Here is a 21,480-nt window from a genome sequence, read left to right on the forward strand (position 1 = left end):
GGGAGCTTCCCAGAGGCATCTGTGGTTGGCCACAGGATGCTTGACTAGACAGAAAATTGGTCAGATCCAGCAGGGTTGTCCTTATGTTCTTATGTACCGAAGAGATTCATCAAGCAATCTGATTCTTCCAAGGACACAGCCAATTTTACCATCACCCTCACTGTCAGATTCCTATCAATGTAGATTGTCTGAGAGCCCCTCAACCGCTATTATATTGTCAAGCTAGGTTTTCACAGTCCTGGACAATGGAGTCCAGTATGACCGCACTCCTAAAGACAGACCTAGAACAAGCAGGATTGGGGTGGGGGGTCTTTTCTCAAAAAGTTGCTGCTGCTGTTACAGAAGTTGTTGGGAAACAGATAGTGCAAATGTACCCAGCCAGATAGCACCAGGCACAACAAGCTGAGACAAATATATACAGGCTTGGTGGTTTATCTGTTCAGATTGCTACATTCCCCATCTGTTTGAAACAGAAATAATTTGGTTGTAGAGGGATGAGTTTTCAAAAAAGCAGCAGTGATACTGGGTAAGAAACAAGAATCTGCTTGCCAACTTGTGCTTTTTAGGATGATCCATCATGAACCAAAAACTGGATGTCTCGGATCTGAACAGATTAAAAATCTAATCCCAGATCACTGCACCTGTAAATTGTTCTTCCAACAGCGCCATTGCATTATTGCAATGTTGTCAGTACAGCCTATGCTAAAAAGCTATACGGGCTGCAATCATATACATCAGAGTTGAGCAGAAGGTAGATCTCCAGATGTTTTGGACTTCAACTCCAAGAAGCCCCTGCCAGCATGGCCAATGGTCAGGAATGCTGGGAGTTGAAGTCCAAAACATCTGGAGATCTACCTTCTGCTCACTCCTGGCTATACACTTACCTGGAAGTAATTCAAATTCCTCAGTGGAACGGATGTTTGAGTAAACATGCCAAGGATTATACTCGAACTGGAACAGTTAGCATAGGACTGTTCTTTACATTGTGTCCAAAGCTTTACATTGTGTCCACACCGGTGGCCTTTGCAATTTTCATTTATGGTACCAATCTTCACACACTTCCCCTATATAAGGGGGCATATAAAGGGAGGCAATAAACACAGGCTTGAGCCACTTTAAAAGATATTTTGCTGCCTGAGGTGGGGTAGCAAACCTCCCTGCTCCCCAAGTCAAGGTACCAAAGGCCAGTCAAGTTATTTCAGTACCTAAGGGAGAAAATTAGGGTTGTGCACCACTTCAGCCCCAGACCCAAACCCCAAGTCGAAGTGGGCTGCTTCGGGCCACTTTGTGCCCCTTCTGAGGTGAAGCAGAGGGGGCTCGGTGCACTTCAGCCCCTGGCCCAGCCCCTTGCTGGCACCTCCAGGTCCTTACCTGAGCTGCCTCCTCCTCGCTGCCACCACACCACCGCCTCTGCTGCCGCACCACTGCCATGCCCTCTGCCGCCACGCCGCTTTTGCCGCCGCCATCTCCTGAGGCCTGGATGTGTGATGATTTTTCTTGTAGGGAGTCGCCATTTTTAAAATGGCAACTTCCTGGAACTTCCAGGAGGTTGCCATTTTTAAAATGGCGACTCCCTGGAAGAAGAGTCGAGTCGTGTCCAGGCCTCAGGAGATGGTGGCGGCAAAGACGGTGGCAAAGATAGCAGCAGCGGGGGGCAGCAGTGGTGAAGGTGATGGCAGCGAAGGCGGTGCAATGGAGAAGGCTGTGGCGGTGACAGAGGAGGAGTCCGCCCAGGTAAGGAGCTGGGGGGTTGCATGAGGGCACTGGTGGGAGGAAACCCGCTTCAGGTTCAGGGCTGAGGCAGGTTGGGGGACCCCCGAATCTGCCTGAGCCAGATTGGGCCCGCCTCAGGAGCTGCAAAGCGGCTTCCAGGTCGGATCAGGGGGTCCCTGCACAGCCCTAGAGAAAATCTACAAGCACTTGTCTCTCTACCTGGCAATAATACACAATAATAATAAAATAAATATCGAAAATAGGCTGTCCTTTCATGACACCCAAATCAACTGCCTGAAGTGACGGTCTCACTCTGCCTAATGGTACAGCATATACTCGGTTTTCCACTTTGGGGATGGTGAGCGGTGATTTAGATCAAATAAATGTAAATAACACTGTGCAGATCGTGTCTACTGACAGCCAAGTACTCATATATGAAAACAAGTGTGTGTGTGTGTGTGTGTGTGTGTGTGTGTGAGAGAGAGAGAGAGAGAGAGAGAGAGAGAGAGAGGAAGAAAATTGTTTTTGGATTTGTTCACATTTAAGACAGTTGGGTCTGTCTTATTCCCTTGTGGATATCAAAACTCTTAAGTTACTTATCAGTTAATAATGATAAGCTGAAAATTTGGTACACACACACAACCCGACACACCCTGATTACCAGTAAAAGCTGTTGTTGTTGTTTTAAACAGTACAGGCTTTAACATTTTAAAAGAAAGCCAGTGTGGTGTAGTGGTTAGGGTGTAAGACTGGAACTAGGGAAACCCAGGTTCAAGTGCCCACTGGGTCATAAAGCTCACTAGGTGACTTTTGGCCAGTCACGGACTCTCAACCTAACCTACCTCACAGGGTTGTTGTGAGGATAAAACACAGAGGAAGAAGATCATGTACACCACCTTGGGCTCCTTGGAGGAAAAGGCAGGATGTAAATGTAACAAATTAATAAATAAAAAGTTTGAAGAAAGAATATTTTTCTATCTCTCAGTTGAAAGGAAGGATGTGGAAACTCTACCTCACAATGAAATAGCAGTCCTCTCTCAAGATAAGCCATGCATGTGACAGATCAAAGGAGGTTAGGGGGTCTCCCCACTTCGTACACTTGAACTAGACCGGGGGATGGACAAATGTAACATTGCCTGCCAAATACAAGCTACTGAAGAAGGAGCTCTGGGACAATGAAGGGCATTTCAGGAAGTTTAGTACTTTTTGAATGGTTAATTTCAATTATTAATTTAAAATGTGTATATCCCTCACAACTGGCTTCCAAGATGGCTGACAGTGAGTGAAAATGAATACATAATACACATAAGATTCCTTTTTAAAGACAGGGCTGAGTAATGACAGCCCTGGAGGGACAATGATGGAAAATATCTACTCCGCAGGCCTTAGATGTGGCTAGCTTCTAATAAGATACTAACTTTCATGCACAGAAGCCTGACATCCTATCAGTTGTTCGCAACCTCCAAGCAGGAGATGAGGGCGATACAAGCAATGCAATCCTATTACATGTTTCCTCAGAAGTAAGCACCATTCCATTCAACAGGACTTACTCCCAGGTTAGTGTGCAAAGGGAGGAGTGTGCAGCCTTGGCTTGAAGTCATATGACTGCTAGTGCAGTCACACCCTTTAGTCCCAACAGCAGGGGTCACATCAGCACCCACCTTCCTTGGGCAGCTGTCAGGGCACCGGCATCCTGGTAGAGCCCACTGCTGATGCTGGGCCTAGCCACCATTTTAATTTCCCACAATGCCCCTCTACATAATGAGGCATTGTGAGAAATTAAAATGGTGGTTAGATGCAGCCACCCAGCACTGCTCAGAGTGGTGGTGCTGCCCACAGCTGCTAGGTAGAAACGTAGGAAGCTGCCTTATACTGAGTCAGACCCTGGGTCCATCTAGCCCAGTATTGTTGACACTGACTGGCAGCAGCTCTCCAGGATTTCAAACCTGATTTTTTTCCTAGCCTTATCTGGAGATGCCAGGATTGAACCTGGGACCTAAGGACGCTGGAGAAATTTGAGACAGACTAAAATGAGCGTGGATTTCTAAGAACCTGACCTGCAGAATCTGCTGTAGAGTGGCCCCCTCAGGGCTTACAGTGTCCATGGGCTTTCAAATTTATTTATTTCTTTACTTTCCCCAAATGTACGCATATTTATTCGTAGGAAAAAATGCAAGTTTCTGCTGAGAAAAAGTGGAATGGAATGGGGGGAAATACAGTAAATGTTATGTACTAAGGTAAATTATGTAAATTGTTACAAAACCTCTTACATTTTGTAAGATTTGCATATTTTTCCTCATGACGGGGGGGAAAAATCACATCTGTCTGTGAGTGGATAATGGAACCAAAGGCACCTGACAATCCCTGAAACACAGACAGAGCGGATTTTACACACTCCGTACGTCCCTAGCTGTACCACTGAGCTACAGCTCCTCCCTACAGCCCAGTATGGTCAACCAACAGAAGAATGGACCTACCAGAGGGCATTTTGCTCAGCGCCTCCTTAAACCTGGAACCCAACATGCTCGACAGCCTGATCTTAAGTGCCGGTTCCAGGTTTTTGAGAGCTCTTGGGCAGAACACCCCTAATGGGCCTCCTTCGTTCTTACCAACATTGTCACCTGCTGCTGCTCCTCCTCTTCCTCATCAATGCTACCATCTGTTTGCTTGCCAGGCAGACAGCAAATGACCAAGTAGGTGGTGGCATCTGCTTCTCCTTCACACCACCACTGTTAGCTGGACCGAAGCGAGAGGTGGGTGAAGTTGCAAGCCGGTTGCAACAGTGAAGAGCGGGAGCAGGCCCAGGGAGTTGTTGTCAGGGCCCCCCTTCTTGGTGTGGGCCCTCAGCGTGTGCCCTACCATGCCCACCCTTGCTGCCAGCCCTGATCCTGCGCACACCACTTGTCCTAGGTTCTTATATTACTGCAGTGGTGTGGGAGCTACAGCAGTGTTGCTCCTTTCTGCACCACTGCAGGAAGCCAGGCACCACTCCATAACTCTTCCTCACACCGCCGGTAATCCGCATTTTGGAGAGTATATACTGTGTAGGCAGGAGCCACTGGAGTACATGAGCCCCCAATATTTACCTGCTCTAAATCATCCCACCCCACAGCTGCTTTTCCATAAACATAGCTTCCAGTAAAATGACATGTTTGCATATAATGTCCAATTTGGCCCTGGACACCAGTAACACTTGTGGGAGGGAATAACATCACATTTCTGTTCCCTCTAAGAATAGAAAACTCAATAACAGCAACTGAAATGTCCATCCACCTCTCTGAAGGTAACCACATTCCACTTACATCATCTTTATTATAGATCAAAAAGACTGAAAAGAAAGTGCTTTCATTATTGGGGCAAAACTCTTCTTTGTCTCTAATCTTAGATCTTACATCCAGTCTATTCCAAATTACCAACCGGAGGCAAACGGCCAGCAAGATAAGGTGAAGAGACTGTCACGTGGGAATTGCAACCGAGAATATTAAATTGTTTCCAGAGCGCACCCATTGCTGAAAAGCAATTTAATTCTCATCCCACTTTCCTAATGACACTCTTTCCTCATTATCCGGTTGATCCCATTCCTCAGTAGTTTGGCCATTCTGAGAATTATTTTAAATGCATTTGTCGCACCCAACTAACCTTACCCATTTCTTCCACTATGCCGCTTTATTCTATTTTACACCTAATTTACAGAATGACCCAATATGCTCAATTGTGTCATAATGAGACCGTGGCAACAGTTACTAAAAATAAACCAACCTTTTTATGACAGATTTCCTTTCTACATCCTAGGGCCACAATCCTACATCCTGCACATGCAGACAATAAGATGCAGACTAGTTCCCATAGGCTTCCATTATAACCTTTTCACTCCCTCGGTCAGTGGTCTATTGGAGTCAGGGCTCACAAGGGTGACACCCCAGGACTTTTTGATTAGCAGAGATGAAATCATTTGCCACTCCTCTCAGGGTTCCCTGTTCCCTCTGAGCTTAGCTGCAATCCTCAAGGGGCAGGGGGGCGGAATGAATTTCCCCAGCAACAATATATTGTTCCCTGTTGTAATGGGAAGTATTTTGCAGTGGGCTGGTCATCAATGGGCAATTAAGCTTTACCAAATCTCTGCTGCTGGTGGAAATGAAAATCGCTAAAACTGGTTTGTTAATATGCATCAACGCAGCTGCCTGCATTTTTTTACCTCTTTGGGGGAGTGTGGCTATGGGGATTGTCACAGTGAGGGCCTGCACTTCGAAACTGACCACTACACCACTGGATTTGGCCCAGGAACGTCCTGCTTCATAACTCACTTGTTTTAGCCACTGTACTTCACCAGCCTGGCATTCTTTTCTAGAAACATTTTAGCAGCCTTTGGAGCCTACTAGTCCAGCAATTAGCTATAGAGATGTAGCATGCAAAGCAAGTGACCTCCATCTGTTACAGGCCCTTGGCTTTGCTGTATCCATAACTCTTCCATGATGTCACAGTGTTTTCACTCAAATGCACTCCATTTTCCAAGGTTAGTTTTCCCGTTACTCCCACAAAGAGGGTGAAAAGATAATTCTGTCTCTTGCTATTCCCCAGCCCCACCAGCCTGCTTGCTATCTGTAACACACACTGATGCTACATGAACTTTTCCTCTCCCACCAAGGTCCCAATTTAGATTTCTGGTGAAGGCTGAAGTTTCTGTCTAAAGAATTTCACTTCAAACAAAGGTCAGAATAAGAAAATGGTAGCATTCATTGGATTCTTGTAAGTTTGGGAGAGAACCATTGTTATTTTAAGGGCAGCTTGCAAAGACTGTTATTTTTCAAATTTTCTAATTGATTTAATTTTTTAAAACCTATGGGGAAAAATGATTTTAGATAGTTTGCATCCAGCATTAGCTAGAATCACACCTGACTATAGTTAGCTAATGTTGGATGAAAACTATATATTGGAATTGGAAAAATACAGTAAAATCTTGGTTACTGGTATCATACAGAAGTAAAATGTAGCCTGGCCAGGGTGGTACTTATGAGCTGGATCCAGACTAAGTGGAATCCTGTACATGCCTACTCAGAAGTAAGTCCCATTGACTTCAGCAGGGCTTATTCCCAAGTAAGTTGGTTTAGAATTGCAGCCTTAGTTGAACTTAGTGCCTATTGAAATCGATGGCATGACCAATTTGTCCCATTGACCAAAACTCAACTAACCTAGGGTGTGTTTCCACACTATCAGCTTCACCTGGCTTGCATCTTGGTTGCGATGTTTCCCCAATCGCATCTGCTCCTTTTCCAGTTTTCACAGTGCTTAAAGCCCTGACTTATCATCACTGTAGCCTGGGGCTCTGTGCTGTTTCCACTAAGCTTTAATCAAATTATTTTCTTGATGGCTGGGTGGAGTCTGGGTTGGGTATGATTACCTCATCCATGTTCCCACCTCCTCTTTCAGAGTACCCCCTCCCCCTTCGCTGACAGAAACATACTTCCAGGTGGGGTGGGGGGATTGGAAGTGAACGTCATCAGACTGGCAGGGGCTGCTGAAGCAATCAGAGAGGCTCCCCCCTCCAGGCTCTACTCCTCTTAGTGGCAATCTCGGGAACAATCCTCATTGACCACAATGGGGGTTACTTCTGAGTAGACTTGACTTCCTGGACATATGCCCGATTCCACCCATTTTTTCCCCTTTCCCTCTAAATAGCTGGCTACTGCATTAGGAGGCAGATGCTAAGTCACTATCTCATTATCACACTATTGCGCAAGTCTTCCATCAATATGCATACCCTCCACGTCAGTATGTTGCTAGGACTCTATCACTCTATTGTGAAATAGCACTAATAGGCATTTGCGCTATCACGTGATAGCACATTACTCCAGGGATTTCTGCTGACTCCTGTTGAGGTCAAGGGGCTTGTTCCGGAAAATGTGCTATCATGCACTAGTGCAAATGCATGTTAGTGCTATTTCGCGATTGAGTCATTAAGTCATACAATTATTGGAAGATACTGACATAGAGGGTGTGCATATAGATCGAAGACCTGCACAATAGTGTGATAATGAGATAGTGACCTAGTGTGTAATATGAAAACTAGACTATGATGCTTGCAGCATCATTTCCCTGGTCCGAACGACACAAAGGAATATTCACCGTGGACCCTCCCATGTGTAGTTCTGGGGAAGCAACCTGAGATAAACCTGATTTTCAGGCTGTAATGGGAGTACTTGCTTGCCCCCGATAGCAGGCTTATACTCACTAGTGTTCTAGCACTTATTTTCAATGATGTTTTAAATGTTGGTCCCTCGGCATCCTGCTCCAAAACAGCGATGACACTTCTGGAAAACAGGGAGGGAAAGGGTTGAGTCACTGAGGTCATAGAATCATAGAATCATAGAATAGTAGGGTTGGAAGGGGCCTACAAGGCCATCAAGTCCAACCCCCTGCTCAATGCAGGAATCCAAGTCAGAGCATCCCTGACAAATGGCTGTCCAGCCTCGTCTTGAAGGCCTCCAGTGTGGGAGAGCCCACCACCTCCCCAGGTAATTGGTTCCATTGCCGTATTGCTCTGACACTCAGGAAGTTTTTCCTGATGTTCAGTCGGAATCTGGCTTCCTGTAACTTGAGCCCATTATTCCGTGTCAGAGCGATGCACCCACAAAGGCCTGGCTACACGCCCCATGGGCAGGGCTATGATACCAGACCCAGTGCAGTTGTGGAAACAGGTCAGTAATGCAGCCAAAGTAAGCTGGAAAAATCGGACTATAACCAGTCTCAGGAGAAGTGGTTTTTCCACAATAAAATGTGGGGCTGGTGCTGAATGGCCACGACATCGTGGAAACACAGAGCCCTTGCGGCGCAGCCAGGTTGGAGTGAATTGCTGGTGGGGACACACCTCTAGTTTGGATCCTGGTTTGAGGGTAAGAGGTTGAGCATCTTAACCTCAATGTTCTTAACAGCCCTTCTGGATCAGACCAACAGCCTGTCTAGTCCAGCATCCAGTCTAGTCCCGGCGGTAACCAGCCCAGTGGAGGTGCAAGATGCCCCACGGCCTAAAGCAGGAGGAGGTGTGCTACCGCTGCAACTACTGCTGCCCTCCCCCGCTCCTTGGATGAGAGGTTGGGTGGGTGGCCTCTCCGGAGAGCCACCCAGGCTTGAATGCCATGCTTTGAGGGGTCCTTCCTCAAAGGGCAGCACTGTGAGGTGGCCCTGGAGACTTCCTAGAGTGGCATTTGGGCCTGGGTGGCTCTCCGGAGAGGCCAGAGTGGGAGATCGGGTGGGCAGCCTCTCTGGAGAGGCACGTCAGCTGCTTTACGCAGCTCACATGGCCCTCCAGAGGGGCTGCCTGCCTGATTCCTCAGGCGAGCAGGGCCAGTGCAGCAGCAGTAGCACTGCTCACAGCCCCCCCCCCAGCAATTGGAGGTGGGGGGCTGTTCCAGTGTGCCGCCCAGTCTACCCGAACAGAGGATTCACTCTGCTTCTTGGGAGGGCCAGCCCTGAGCCAGCCATGTGCTCCAGGGGACACACAAGCAGGCCATGAAGAAGAAAACAGACGTCCTGCACTGTTTGTCCTCCATAGCTAGTACTAAAGGGTATAATTTGGGGGCAGACAACTTGTGGTTCTCCAGTTCTTTTGGACTACAACTCCCAGCATCCCTCACCTTTTGCTATACTGTCTAGGGCTGATGGAAGTGGTAGGCCAAAACATCTACAGGACCACTAGTTGCCCACCCCTGGTATAATTCCTCTGACCATGGAGGTTCTAGTATTTAGCCACAATCTGCTACGTCAGTAAAGACAGAAACACAGAAGCATCATTGTAAGATACCAGCCATTAATGATGACGATGACGATGATGATGTACATGGTTGTTACAGCCCAATCCTATACATGCCTGCTCAGAAAGAAGTCCCATTGAGTTCAATGGTGCTTGCTTCCAGGTGAGTGGGTACAGGATTGCAGCCTTAAGATTGTTCTGTTGTTATTTGTACATTTCTATTGGCACCTAGTTCATCCACGATCCTCACACTAAATAGGCCAGGGCTTGCAGGATCTACGTTGTTGTGGTTTCCTGCTAGAACCCCAAGATCCACCAACCAGACCCAAATGAAAAACAGTGGCTTAGGGGCCAGACATACTGTTACTTTCTAAGTCTTGGAATGAAGGAACAGGGTGCCTCTGAGCACATGCTCAGCCCAGGAGTTTGTTTTCAATGCCACCATTGTGTTCACCATTCTTTTACCCACAAATCCACTCACGTTTTCCCCACAAGCATTCTTCATTTCAGCAGCCTAATTTGGGGGAGAGGAGCCTTTATCATTTGTTCTTGTTAAATAATTGGTAATCAGAAACCGATGCTGATCTACTCCGAATCACCCAGAGATCTACTAGTAGATCCCAATCTACCTTCTACCCATTCTTGGAGTAAGCAATATCCACATTGCAAGATTGTCCCAGCAAAAGCAAGGGAAATGATAATAGCACTGTGGAGTAGTAGTCCTGTTGTGATGTAATGTCATTATCCTGCACCCCCGGGAGTGTTTTTAAGGTGGGGAGGGGAGGAGACCCAGAGTGTTCAGGACTTGAGCAATGTTGACTACTTTTCAAGTGCATTTTTACATCTGCTTATTTAATGGGCAAATAATACGTTTAAGTTATATTCAGTGGTGTTGAAATGAGCTTATCACAATGAAATGCACACTTGAATTTTAAAAAGAAAGAAACCTAAGAACGACTAATTGATCACATTAAACATTGAGAAGACTTACAGAACATCACTCAGCCTTGACTCCAACAGCAGTCTTTGGGGTGGTTGCTCAACCACCAACAACAACTCAACCAGCCAATCTTAGGGGGCTTCTAGGGTCAATCGCAGTGAAGGCTGGTGGTTCCAATGTCAGTGAGGCAGTGAATCCACTCCGAGTTTCAGTCAGAACTCTAAAGGAGCTATCCAAGGTGTTTTGTTTTGCACCTTAGATAGCTCCTTCAGAGTTCTGACTGGTTCTGACTGAAACCCGGAGTGGATTCACCTCCCCACTGACAATGGAGCCACCAGCCTCCACTGCGCAATTGTGCTCCATCCCCACCACCGCATGCATCTCCGGAGTCCATGCCATTTCTTTATAATTTCTCAGAGTGAAAACTGTGCCCACCTTCGCCCCTAGCTTCAAAATGCTTGCAGCTTATAACACAGCTCCTTTTCCCAACCTTGGGGCCCCAGATGTCGCATACGCTTTTATTGATTCATTTAGGTATTCCCTCACAGCCTTTTAACCCTGCTCTTCAGCCAAAACAAGGCTCCCAGAGGGGCTTACATAGATTAATAATAAGGCAGCCCCTGCCCTCAAGTTTATAGTCGAAAAGACATGACGCAAAAGGAAAGCAGATTGGGAAGGGGGAGGAAAAAAGCACCGCTCGGGCACCAGTGCTTAGTTCAAAGTCCTTAGAGCTGTTCTCTCTGTCAGGGAAGGGTGAAACAAACTCCATGCAGCTGTTTCCTTTCTGGACAATGCATGGGGCTAGATTGGTCTTCCCCTTGCTGTGATGTTTACCCTGGGAAGCAAGGCAGTGCCACTTTCCATTGGCCCTTGGTTCTCTGGCCAATGGATGAGCCCGAGTCTGCAACCCCAGGGAATTGACAGCTGAAGCCAAATGTTCCTTCTGGCAGGACGGTGAAGTGAGCTCCCTGCAGCTACTCCCTCTCTGACTGATGTATGGGGCCAGTTCGGTCTCCCCCTTGCCATGATGTTCTTCCTGGAAGGCAAGGTTGCAGCCTCCCAGTGGCCCTTGGTTTGCTGGCTGACTACCACCCCTGTCATCCAATATCATTGGCCATATGGGCTGGGGATGGTGGAAGTTGTAGTCCAACAACATCTAGGGACCCACAGTAGTTACCATTTTTCCAGATTGAGGAAATTTTAAAATACTGGTCATCTAGCCAGCTGGAGGAGGAGGAGGACGTACACAAACACTCTAGTTATTTGTTTGTTTACAAAATTTTAAAGCAGCTCTATATCTAAAATGATTCCTGAGTAGTGAACAGTAAAGGAAAAAAACCATCAAAATACAAAATAATAAAAAATATTTAAAGTTATTTGTTACATTCATATCCCACCTTTTCTCCAAGGAGCCCAAGACAGCATACACAATCTTCCTCCTCTCCATCTTATCCATCGTAGGTTAGGCTGAGAGGCAGACTGGCTCAAAGTCACCCAGTAAGCTTCATGGCCAAGTGGGGACTAGAACCCAGATCTCCTGAGTCCCAGTCCCACACTCCAACCACTATACCACACTGGCTCTGAATATAAGTTATACCAAAGAAACCCCCCAAAACCCATGGCTGATCATTCAGGGAAAACCTTGTTTAAATAAAATGTCTTTAGCAGACACCCAAAACAGAGCAACACTGGCACCTGTCTGACATCAACTGGCAGTGAGTTCCACAGATAGTGAGCCATTACACAAAAAGATCTACTCTGAGGGGTCTCCAAGCAGACCTCAGGTCCATGCAGAACCACAAGCAGTGCCTCATCAGATAACCTCAAGGGCTCACCTTCTCTGGTGAGGGAGAAGGTGCTCAAATATGCCAAGCTGTTTATGGCCTTATACACCATGCACAAAAACTTAAACCTGGCCATGAAACAAATAGGCACCAGCATAGTTCCCGCAGCAAAGGTGTTTGCTACTGAAAAGGGGCAGCCCCTGACTATGGCAGAGCTGCTGCATTCCACTTGAGAAGAACTTAAGAGCAGGGCAGGATATGGTGGTGGATCCAGCTTTGTATGCGCATACATGCTGGCAGATGGGAAAAGATGGAAGAAGGGTCTTCCGATATGGGTCAGACAGTGGAGGCTGGTGGCTCCGATTTCAGTAGGGCTGTGAAAACATTATGGGTTTCAGTCAGAACCAGCCAGAACTCTCAAGCAGCTACCCAAGGTGCTGAACCCTATCCCCAAAATAGGTTCAGCACCTTAGATAGCTCCTTTAGTGTTCTGGCTGGTTCTGACTGAAACCCAGAATGGATAACTAGCCCCACCAAAAACGGAGCCCCCAGCCCCCACTGAGTTCATGCCTAGCACCTTAAATACAGCGTAGATGTAACTAAAACATCTTGCTTACACTAGGACAGTAGTCACAGTATGGAGTAGGTCAACTCCTCCCAGTGGGGTAATGGAGCCAGGGCTTCCAGGGATGCAGGGCCAGCACTCTTATTATTATAATTATTAGCAGGGACGCTGATGTCATTTGTCACCTCCAAATGGCTTCCCTGTCCCCTCTGAGCTTAGCTGCAATTTCACCAGGGGCCAATTTGCACAATCACTGGCACCCAACGTGGCTTAAATAAACCACGGTGGGTTGTGGCGTGAGCCAGCTGCCATTGTGAGTATTCAAGTCAGTCGCCGCTGCTTATCATGATGTGCAAACCCAGGCAGGGTGGTTTGTTGCCGTGGGTAACAAGCAACTCAGAACCCATGGGCCATAATAGGGTTCTGGGGTGGCTTGTTAACCTCGGCAAAAAGCCACCCTGCATGAGTTCACACGTCATGATAAGCCACGGTGCCTCCCCACTGAGCTTGAATGGTCACAATGGCAGCTGGCATGCGCCTCAGCCTACTGTGGCTTATTGAAGCCATGGCGGGCATGGGCAATCCTGTGAACTGAGTCACTAACTGTGGTCAGCGGTGAGGAAATGAACTTTCCTAACAACAAAATATTCTTCCCTGTTGTAATACAAAGTATTTGGGGTGTCTTGGTTTTGAATGGGCAATTAAAACCCATTAGCTTTACAAAAGACCTGCTCTTGCTGGGGATGAAAACTGCTAGAACTTTTTTGTTGACATGGATCAACACAGCTGCCTGGACGTCTGGACTCTCCTTGGGGCTGCAGCTATGGGATGAAGCCTGCACTTCAGATCTAACCACTACGTGTGGCCTGTTCCAAACCCTAATTCTGCTACACAGTGCCCACTCCCGAATCATGGTGTGTGCCTGAAATGGGACCACCTTTATAAACCTCTCTTGCTGGGCCGGGAGGTGGGGTGGGGGGCTTGGTTCTTCCTGCTTCTTTTACCATATTGTAGAAGAGGACATTTCAAGACAGACAGCTTTTGTCAGCCCTGCACAGCCAGCTAGCTAGTCGCCCCAGTCAAAACGCCTCCTTCTCTGGAAGACTGAGAAAGGTACAGAAGAAGCCCTGCTGTCCTTTGCTTCATCTGATCATCCTCATCAGAATATGTTTTTAGGAACAGCTCCGATGCCCCCCGTTGTTAACTTGCCATTGTCCCCATAATAGGCTTCGGAGCATTTCAAAGCACAATTCCTCTTTCCCTTTTTCTATTGTCCGCTTCTTTCTGCTTGCTTTGCATCCACACTGTTTATATTTCTCAGGGCCAAGTTGCAAATTACGAACGGGAAGGACATAGATCCTATCTCGCATTCTTGTAGCAGTCACACATTCACACAGATCCATAATGCCTTGCCTGTTTGTTTGGGTGCCTCCCTCTGCCCCGCCGGCACTTCTGAGCCATCTGCATTTATGCTACTTGCCAAGACACTGCGGCAGTTTTGTTTATGTAGTTGACTCCATTCCATGCATCTGCTGCTTCCAAACTGAAAACCAGAGTGGGAAAACAATGTGCTTTGCTACATGCTTATCAGAATGGCTTCAAACTGGGAAACTCCTCGCAGTTCACACATGTATATAAAGGAAGATAAGAAGTCTTTCATAAATTCACACACACACACACACAAATTTTGCCAGGTTCCCATTTCTCATAAATAAATAAATAACCCACACACAAACCTCATTTCCTCCAGTGCTTCTTTTATTGCTGTTTTCGGAAAAGTCCTGCACCATACAGAGGAGATTAGATCCTTGCGCTATGTATTAATGAACCAAGAATAATTACCGTCATCTAGTGCTGACTTCGTATTCACTTATGTCAGCCTTCCCCAACTTGGTGCCCTCCAGCTGTTTGGGACTGCAACTCCCATCAGCCCCAGCTAGACCAGCAAATGGTCAGGGATTATGGGAATTGTCATCCATCTGGAAGGCGCTATGCTGGGGAAGGCTGACTTGTGTAGATCAAACATCTTCATGACGGCATACCCGGGGCAGGCCCAAGACATTTTGCTGACATGACATTTTGCCATGTACAGAAGTCAACCGCCAGACTGTAAGCTGAATTTTCCTGCAACACCAGCATCTTCCGCCACACCTGCGGGCCACAGGCTAGCATAGGGGGTGCACAGGCCAGGCCGCATGGCGCACACTTCTGTTCACCAACACCCGGCTCACCCATTTGCCTGGCACCTGCTCCCTGCCTGCTCCCACAAATCCTGTAATGCCACAGTGGTGGCACAAGCACGTGTCACATGGGCAGAGCCACAGGTGTGCATTTGCAATGCCTACTGGAGTGCGTGGCCTGTGTTGGCTGCCTCTCTGCCTGTGCCAGCTCCAGGTTTTGGGGGGACCTTGGGCAAGACACCCTCAGTGGCCCCCCTCCCTCAGTGAGTCGACCTTCTCACCACCATCGTCGCCAGCCGCTATGGCTCCTCCTCCTCTTTCTCATCTTTCCTACCACTTGCTTGCTTGCTTGCTTGCCAGGCAGAGAGCCAGGGAGCACGGAGCAATGGCGTCTACCGCTCCTCTGTCTCACCACCTCCCTTGTCTGGGCCCTGATGAGAGGCAGGGGAATAAGCAGGTTGCAAGGTGAAGAGGGGGAGCAACTCCAGGGGGCTCTTTTTAGTGGGCCCCTGCTGGGGCGTGGGCCCTTGGCAGGTGCCTGACCATGCCTATCCTTGACGCTGGCCCTCCACTCCGCTTGCTCCATCAGGAAGCTTTCCCAACATGCCTGTGGCCAGGCCAGCAACAAGCAAGCATCACCACCACCAGGGCACGAGCCCAGGAGGATGAGAACAGCAGGGGATGGCTCAGGAGAACAACATCCCTTCCCAGCATCCCCCACCTGAGGCAGCTGCCTCACTCTGCCTAATAGTTGGGCCAGCCCTGTTAAAAGCTGAAAACTTTTTGTCAGCCTTTAACTACCTTGTCATCACTATGTGGCTGAAGGAAAATAATACTGAACTTGCCAACTTTTTTCAATCAGTGAACTTCTATGCCTATAATAGATGCATCACAGGTAGAAATCCCATGATATCCTGATGAGCAAACTAGCTCAAAGTGGGCTAGATGAAACAACGATCCAGTGGATCCATAGTTGGCTACAGAATCGGACTCAAAGAGTGCTTATCAATGGGACCTTCTCAAACTGGGGAGAGGTAACGAGTGGGGTACCGCAGGGCTCAGTCCTGGGCCCAGTGCTCTTCAACATTTTTATTAATGACTTGGAGGAGGAGGTGCAGGGAATGCTGATCAAATTTGCAGATGACACAACATTGGGAGGGATAGCTAATATTTTGGAAGACAGAAACAAAATTCAAAGTGATCTGGATAGACTGGAGCGCTGGGCAGAAAACAACAGAATGACATTTAATAGGGACAAATGCCAAGTTCTGCACCTAGGAAAAAGAAACCAAATGCACAGTTACAAGATGGGGGATACGTGGCTCAACCACACTACAAGCGAGAAGGATCTTGGAATTGTTGTTGATCACAAGCTGAATATGAGCCAACAATGGGATGTGGCTGCAAAAAAGGCAAATGCTATTTTGGGCTGCATTCATAGAAGCATCGCTTCCAAATCCCAGGAAGTACTAGTTCCCCTCTACTCAGCACTGGTTAGGCCTCATCTGGAGTACTGTGTCCAGTTCTGGGCACCACACTTGAAGAAGGATGCAGACAAACTGGAGAGGGGTCAGAGGAGGGCAACAAAGATGATCAGGGGACTGGAAACAAAGCCCTATGAAGAGAGACTGAAAGAACTGGGCATGTTTAGCCTTGAGAAGAGAAGACTGAGGGGAGATATGATAGCACTCTTCAAGTACTTGAAAGGTTGTCACAGAGAAGAAGGCCAGGATCTCTTCTTGATCATCCCAGAGTGCAGGACACGGAATAATGGGCTCAAGTTACAGGAAGCCAGATTCCGGCTGAACATCAGGAAAAACTTCCTGACTGTAAGAGCAATACGACAATGGAACATATTACCTGGGGAGGTGGTGGGCACTCCCACACTAGAGGCCTTCAAGACGAGGCTGGACAGCCATTTGTCAGGGATGCTCTGACTTGGATTCCTGCATTGAGCAGGGGGCTGGACTCGATGGCCTTGTAGGCCCCTTCCAACCCTACTATTCTATGATTCTATGAAATCAAAAGGCGGGGCTTTTCCCATTACAGCATCTGTGTGTGCCAAAAAAGAAAAGAAAAGAAAAGAAGAAGCTTCCCTTGTGGATTTCTGTCTGTGATACCTCTATAAGGGGAAATAAGCCCATAAGGGGGCGGGGGCGGGTGCAATTAATGACAATCATATGAGCCAGGGCTCCCCAATGCAGTGCCTGTGGAGACCTCTACACAGCACCCACAAAGCTTCCCCCCCTCGCCCCCTTCAGAAAACTTGTTTGAGGAAAAGCCTTTGAAAATGCTTGGGCACAGCCTCTAGCCTTGTTCTTTCTCTCCCCTCTACCCCTTTGCCTTGCTATTTCCCCTCCCTCCCAGCCTCTAGCCTCGCTATTTCCCGTCCTCTTTAGCTCACTGTTTCTCTCCCTCCTAGCCTCTAGCCCTGTTTTTTCTCTACCCTGTTGCCTTGCTGTTTCTCCCCCCTCCCAGCCTCTACTCTTGCTCTTTCTCTCTCCCCACACTTTTGACTAGCTACATCCTCCATGGCAGCCATTTTGTGGTGGAGCCCACAGCAGTTTCTCAAATTCCCAAATGTGCCCACAGGTCCAAAAAGCATGGGGACCCCTGATATGAGCTGTCCTACTGCCCCCAACTGAGAGCCATTGTGGCATAATACTTAGAGCAGCCGTCCACAACATGGCAGCATCCAGATGTTTTGAACTACAACTTCCACCATCCCCAGAAAGCATGTTGAGTGGAGGTTCTGGCTGGGGGTGGTGGGAGTTGTAATCCAGCTCAGCTCATTGGGTGACCTTGGGTTCATCCCATTCTCTCAGCCTAACCCACCTCCCAGGGTTGTTTGGGGGATTAAAGGGGAGGGTATTAAAAGGGATGCACACCATCCTGAGCTCCTTGGAGGAAGGGTGGGATAAAACAGGGGTGAATCTCTTTCAGCCAAGGGCCAAATTCTATATCAGAGACATTCCGGGGGGGACGCATTCCAGTGGTGGGTGGGCCAGAAGGTAAAAGGATGGGCCAAAGGCAAATATCGGGGGGGGGGCACAAGCCCCCAAAACACCAGCATATTTTAGGTTAAACCTCTTACTGCTAGTAATTAAGACTCAGAAGAGGCACTTGAACCTTTTAGAATGGGGAAAGAATAGCACAAAAGCCAGGAAACCACCCAACAATCCATGGCTGGGGGAAATGGGGAGGGGCCATGGCCATCTAGGGACAGAGGTTCCCCATCCCTGGGCTAAAACTTAAATAAGAACATAAGAAGAGCCCTGCTGGATCAGACCAAGGCTCCATCTAGTCCAGCATCCTTTTCACACAGTAGCCAACCTGCTGGCAACCAGGAACCCACAAGGAGGGCATGAGAGCAACAGCACCCTCCCACCCATGTTCCCCAGCAACTGGTGTTCATAGGTTCACTGCCTCTGGTTCTGGAGGTAGCACACAGCCATCAGGACCACTAGCCATGGATAGCCTTCTCCTCCAGGAATTTGTCCAACCCCCTTTTAAAGCCATCCAAATTGGTGGCCATCACTACATCCTGTGGTAGCAAATTCCATAGCTTAACTATGTGCTGTGTGAAGAAGAAAGAATTTGCTCTCTTGGTTTTATTTTTTTATGCTTGAGGCCTTTTTCTGGGTTGTCTAACAAAAGTGAAGAAGTGAAAAAAAAATAACTGTGAATTGAAGCCATTAAAGTCTCTGCATTGATGCAATGTGAACGAGATGATGCTACAGGCTGGGCTAACCATAAAGGCAAACTGGGCATCCCCCCTGGCATGCCAAAATGGCCTCACCTATGCAAAGGTCTTGGAAAGAGCCTCTGCCGGCAGTCTTGCAGCACAAGGAGCTCACTCACTGGCTTGGTGGGAGATCTCCCTTGTGCATTCCAGGGGACGCCATTTTGAAACTGTCTACTGTGGCAAGCAGACAGACAAAACCAGCCCTGTGCTATTATTTATTTATTTATTTATTTATTTCATTTCTATACCGCCCAATAGCCGAAGCTCTCTGGGCAGTTCACAAAAATTAAATCCAAGCAACACACAATAAAACAATTTAAAATATACAGAACATTAAAACCACAATATAATAATACAACCACAATAAAACCTAGCAGCAGTGCAGGAGTTTAAAATACAGATTTAAAACAGCAAAGATAAAAATTTAGAAGGCTAAAATGCCTGGGAAAATAAAAAGGTCTTCACCTGGCGCCGAAAGGAGTACAATGTAGGCGCCAGGCAAACCTCACTAGGGAGCTCATTCCAGAGCCGGGGTACCACAGCAGAAAAAGCCCTCCTCCTAGTAGCCACCCTAGTAGTATGCTACTCACATGACTGTACCGAACAGAGAGCTGCAGAATGAAGTTCAGAAAATCATCTTAATGAGCCCTGAACATACGCCTTTCTTGCCAAATCTGATCAACATGCTGTACATTGGGGCAGGCGTTAGGTAGATCAGTATCAGCTGGTAGATCTCTGGGAGATTTGCTGTAGATCAGCAAGGACTACCACTCCCAGTTCTTTAACACTAGCAGCAACAAAGTGATTTTTTGCCTGCACTAAAAAAAAAAAATTGGGGTGACCAGGAATAGACTGTCATGTGGATGGACTGGGAGCTCCATCCAGTTCTGGTAGTCCAAACACACTCCCGGAGTCAGAATTCTTGAACCAGGCTTTGGTTGGTGGACCTTGGGCTTCTAGTAAAAAAGAAAGTGGATCCCATCCTGCAAGCCTGAAATCTGCCCCGCCCAAACATGTTCACTTTAGACTCTGAAGTGTAAAGGTTCAAATCCCATTCAGCCACATCTGCGTATGTAGTCACCAATGTCTCTTCCAGTGTGAGAGCCAGTGTGGTGTAGTGGCTCGAGTGCCGGACTGGGAGTTGGGAGACCCAGTTTCTAGTCCCCACTTGGCCGTGGAAGCTCACTGGGGACTTTGGGCCAGTCGCAGACACTCAGCCCAACCCACCTCGCAGGGTTGTTGTTGCAAGAATAAAATGGAGAGGAGGAGGATTATGTATGCCACCTTGGTTTCCTTAAGGAGTAAAAAAGGTGGGATATAAATGTAAATAATAATAATAATAATACCTACTTCTCACTGAGTTATCACTGACAAAGGTAAGTAAAATTATGCATAGTGTGGAGAACGTGGATAGGGAGACATTTTTTCTCCCTCTCTCAAAGTACTAGAACCCAGGGTCATCCCATGAAGCTGATTGGTGGGAGATTTAGGACAGATCAAAGGAAGGACTTCTTCACACAGTGAAGAAACTATGGAATCCACTTCCACAAGGCATGGCCACCAATTTGGATGGCTTTAAAAGGAGGTTAGACAAATTCCTGGAGGAGAAGGCTACCAATGGCTAATAGTCCTGATGGCTCTATGCTACCTCCAGTATCAGAGGCAGTGAGCTTATGCACACCAGTTGCTGGGGAACACGGGCAGGAGGGTGCTGTTGCGCTCATGTCCTGCTTGTGGGCTTCCCATTGGGACAGCTGGTTGGCCACTGTGTGAACAGAATGCTGGACTAGATGGACCCTTGGCCTGTCCCAACATGGCCCTTCTTATGTTCTTAAGTGATCAGCCTGCGCTTGGCCCGTCCCACCAGTGCCGGGTCCAGGTTTTGGGGGGACCTTGGGCAAGATACCCTCAATGGGCCCCCTCCTTTGGTGAGTCTACCTTCTCATTGCCGTTGTCACCAGCTGCTCTTGCTACCCCGCATTGCAACCACTCGCTTGCTTGCCAGGCACAGAGCTAGTGAGCAAGCAGGCAGCGGCATCTACTGCCTCTCCTTTTCACCTCCAGCATTGTCAGGACCAGAACAAGAGGCAGTTGAACAAGCAGACTGCAATGGTGATGTGAAGGAACGACTTCAGGGGGCTCTTGTTAGTGGGCCCCTACTAGGCCGTGGAGCCTCATCAGGTGCCCAACCATGCCTACCATTGACCCTGGCCCTGTGTCCCACTTCAGATTTCTGGTGGGAGCTCACATGACTAAATGCTCCTCCAGACAAAGAGTTACCTCTATATGGAAAACTAGTTGTTAAGGAGAAGGATTTTCCCTCACCCTTCTTCCTGACATCTGGCTTTGGAGATGGAATAATTATTTTAGTATTATTTACTGTTACTACTACTACTACTTTTTTAGATGGAGAAAAACTCAGTCATACAAGCCCCACTACTTACAGTTGGAAGTGGTGTAGCCCAGACGCAGGCTTATTTCTGCAGCCCTTTAGGCTTGCATGAACCACGAAGCCCTAGATATGGGAAAGTACAGAGAAAGAAAAGAAAGTCCAGTCATTCAAAGAGCTCTAATGACGTATTTGTTAGGCACATATATGGGACAATTGATGATCAGACTGAGAGAGAAAAAAATGCTGGAGCAAGGTGTGGCCCACAGAGCTATAAAATAAGTCTTCATTTACAAGAAATAAAGAATAAATCTAAAGGAAAATCATTCTCAGCCTTGGGCCATAGCAGAGAACCTGGCTGGGGCCTGAGTAAGCAAGGGAAGAGCCTTGAGGGTGGCCTTGATAGACATGTTTGCA

At 47.7% G+C, this 21,480-nt stretch overlaps 1 long non-coding RNA gene across 1 annotated transcript in view; it reads right to left on the reverse strand.

Annotated features, from left to right (window-relative positions):
- Positions 1-21,245, reverse strand: part of LOC146350859 (uncharacterized) — a 47,343-nt gene extending 26,098 nt beyond the window's left edge. Inside the window, exons 1-2 of the long non-coding RNA XR_014789431.1 lie at positions 21,119-21,245; positions 7,943-8,021 (exon numbers count right to left, since the gene is read on the reverse strand). This is a non-coding gene — a long non-coding RNA (uncharacterized LOC146350859). The remainder of the gene's footprint in view (positions 1-7,942; positions 8,022-21,118) is intronic.
- Between the last annotated feature and the right edge of the window lie 235 nt (positions 21,246-21,480).

Source organism: Heloderma suspectum, chromosome 3 (assembly GCF_057233095.1).
Source record: "Heloderma suspectum isolate Gila_16-S chromosome 3, 16-S_ref, whole genome shotgun sequence".
Lineage (NCBI taxonomy): Eukaryota > Metazoa > Chordata > Lepidosauria > Squamata > Helodermatidae > Heloderma > Heloderma suspectum.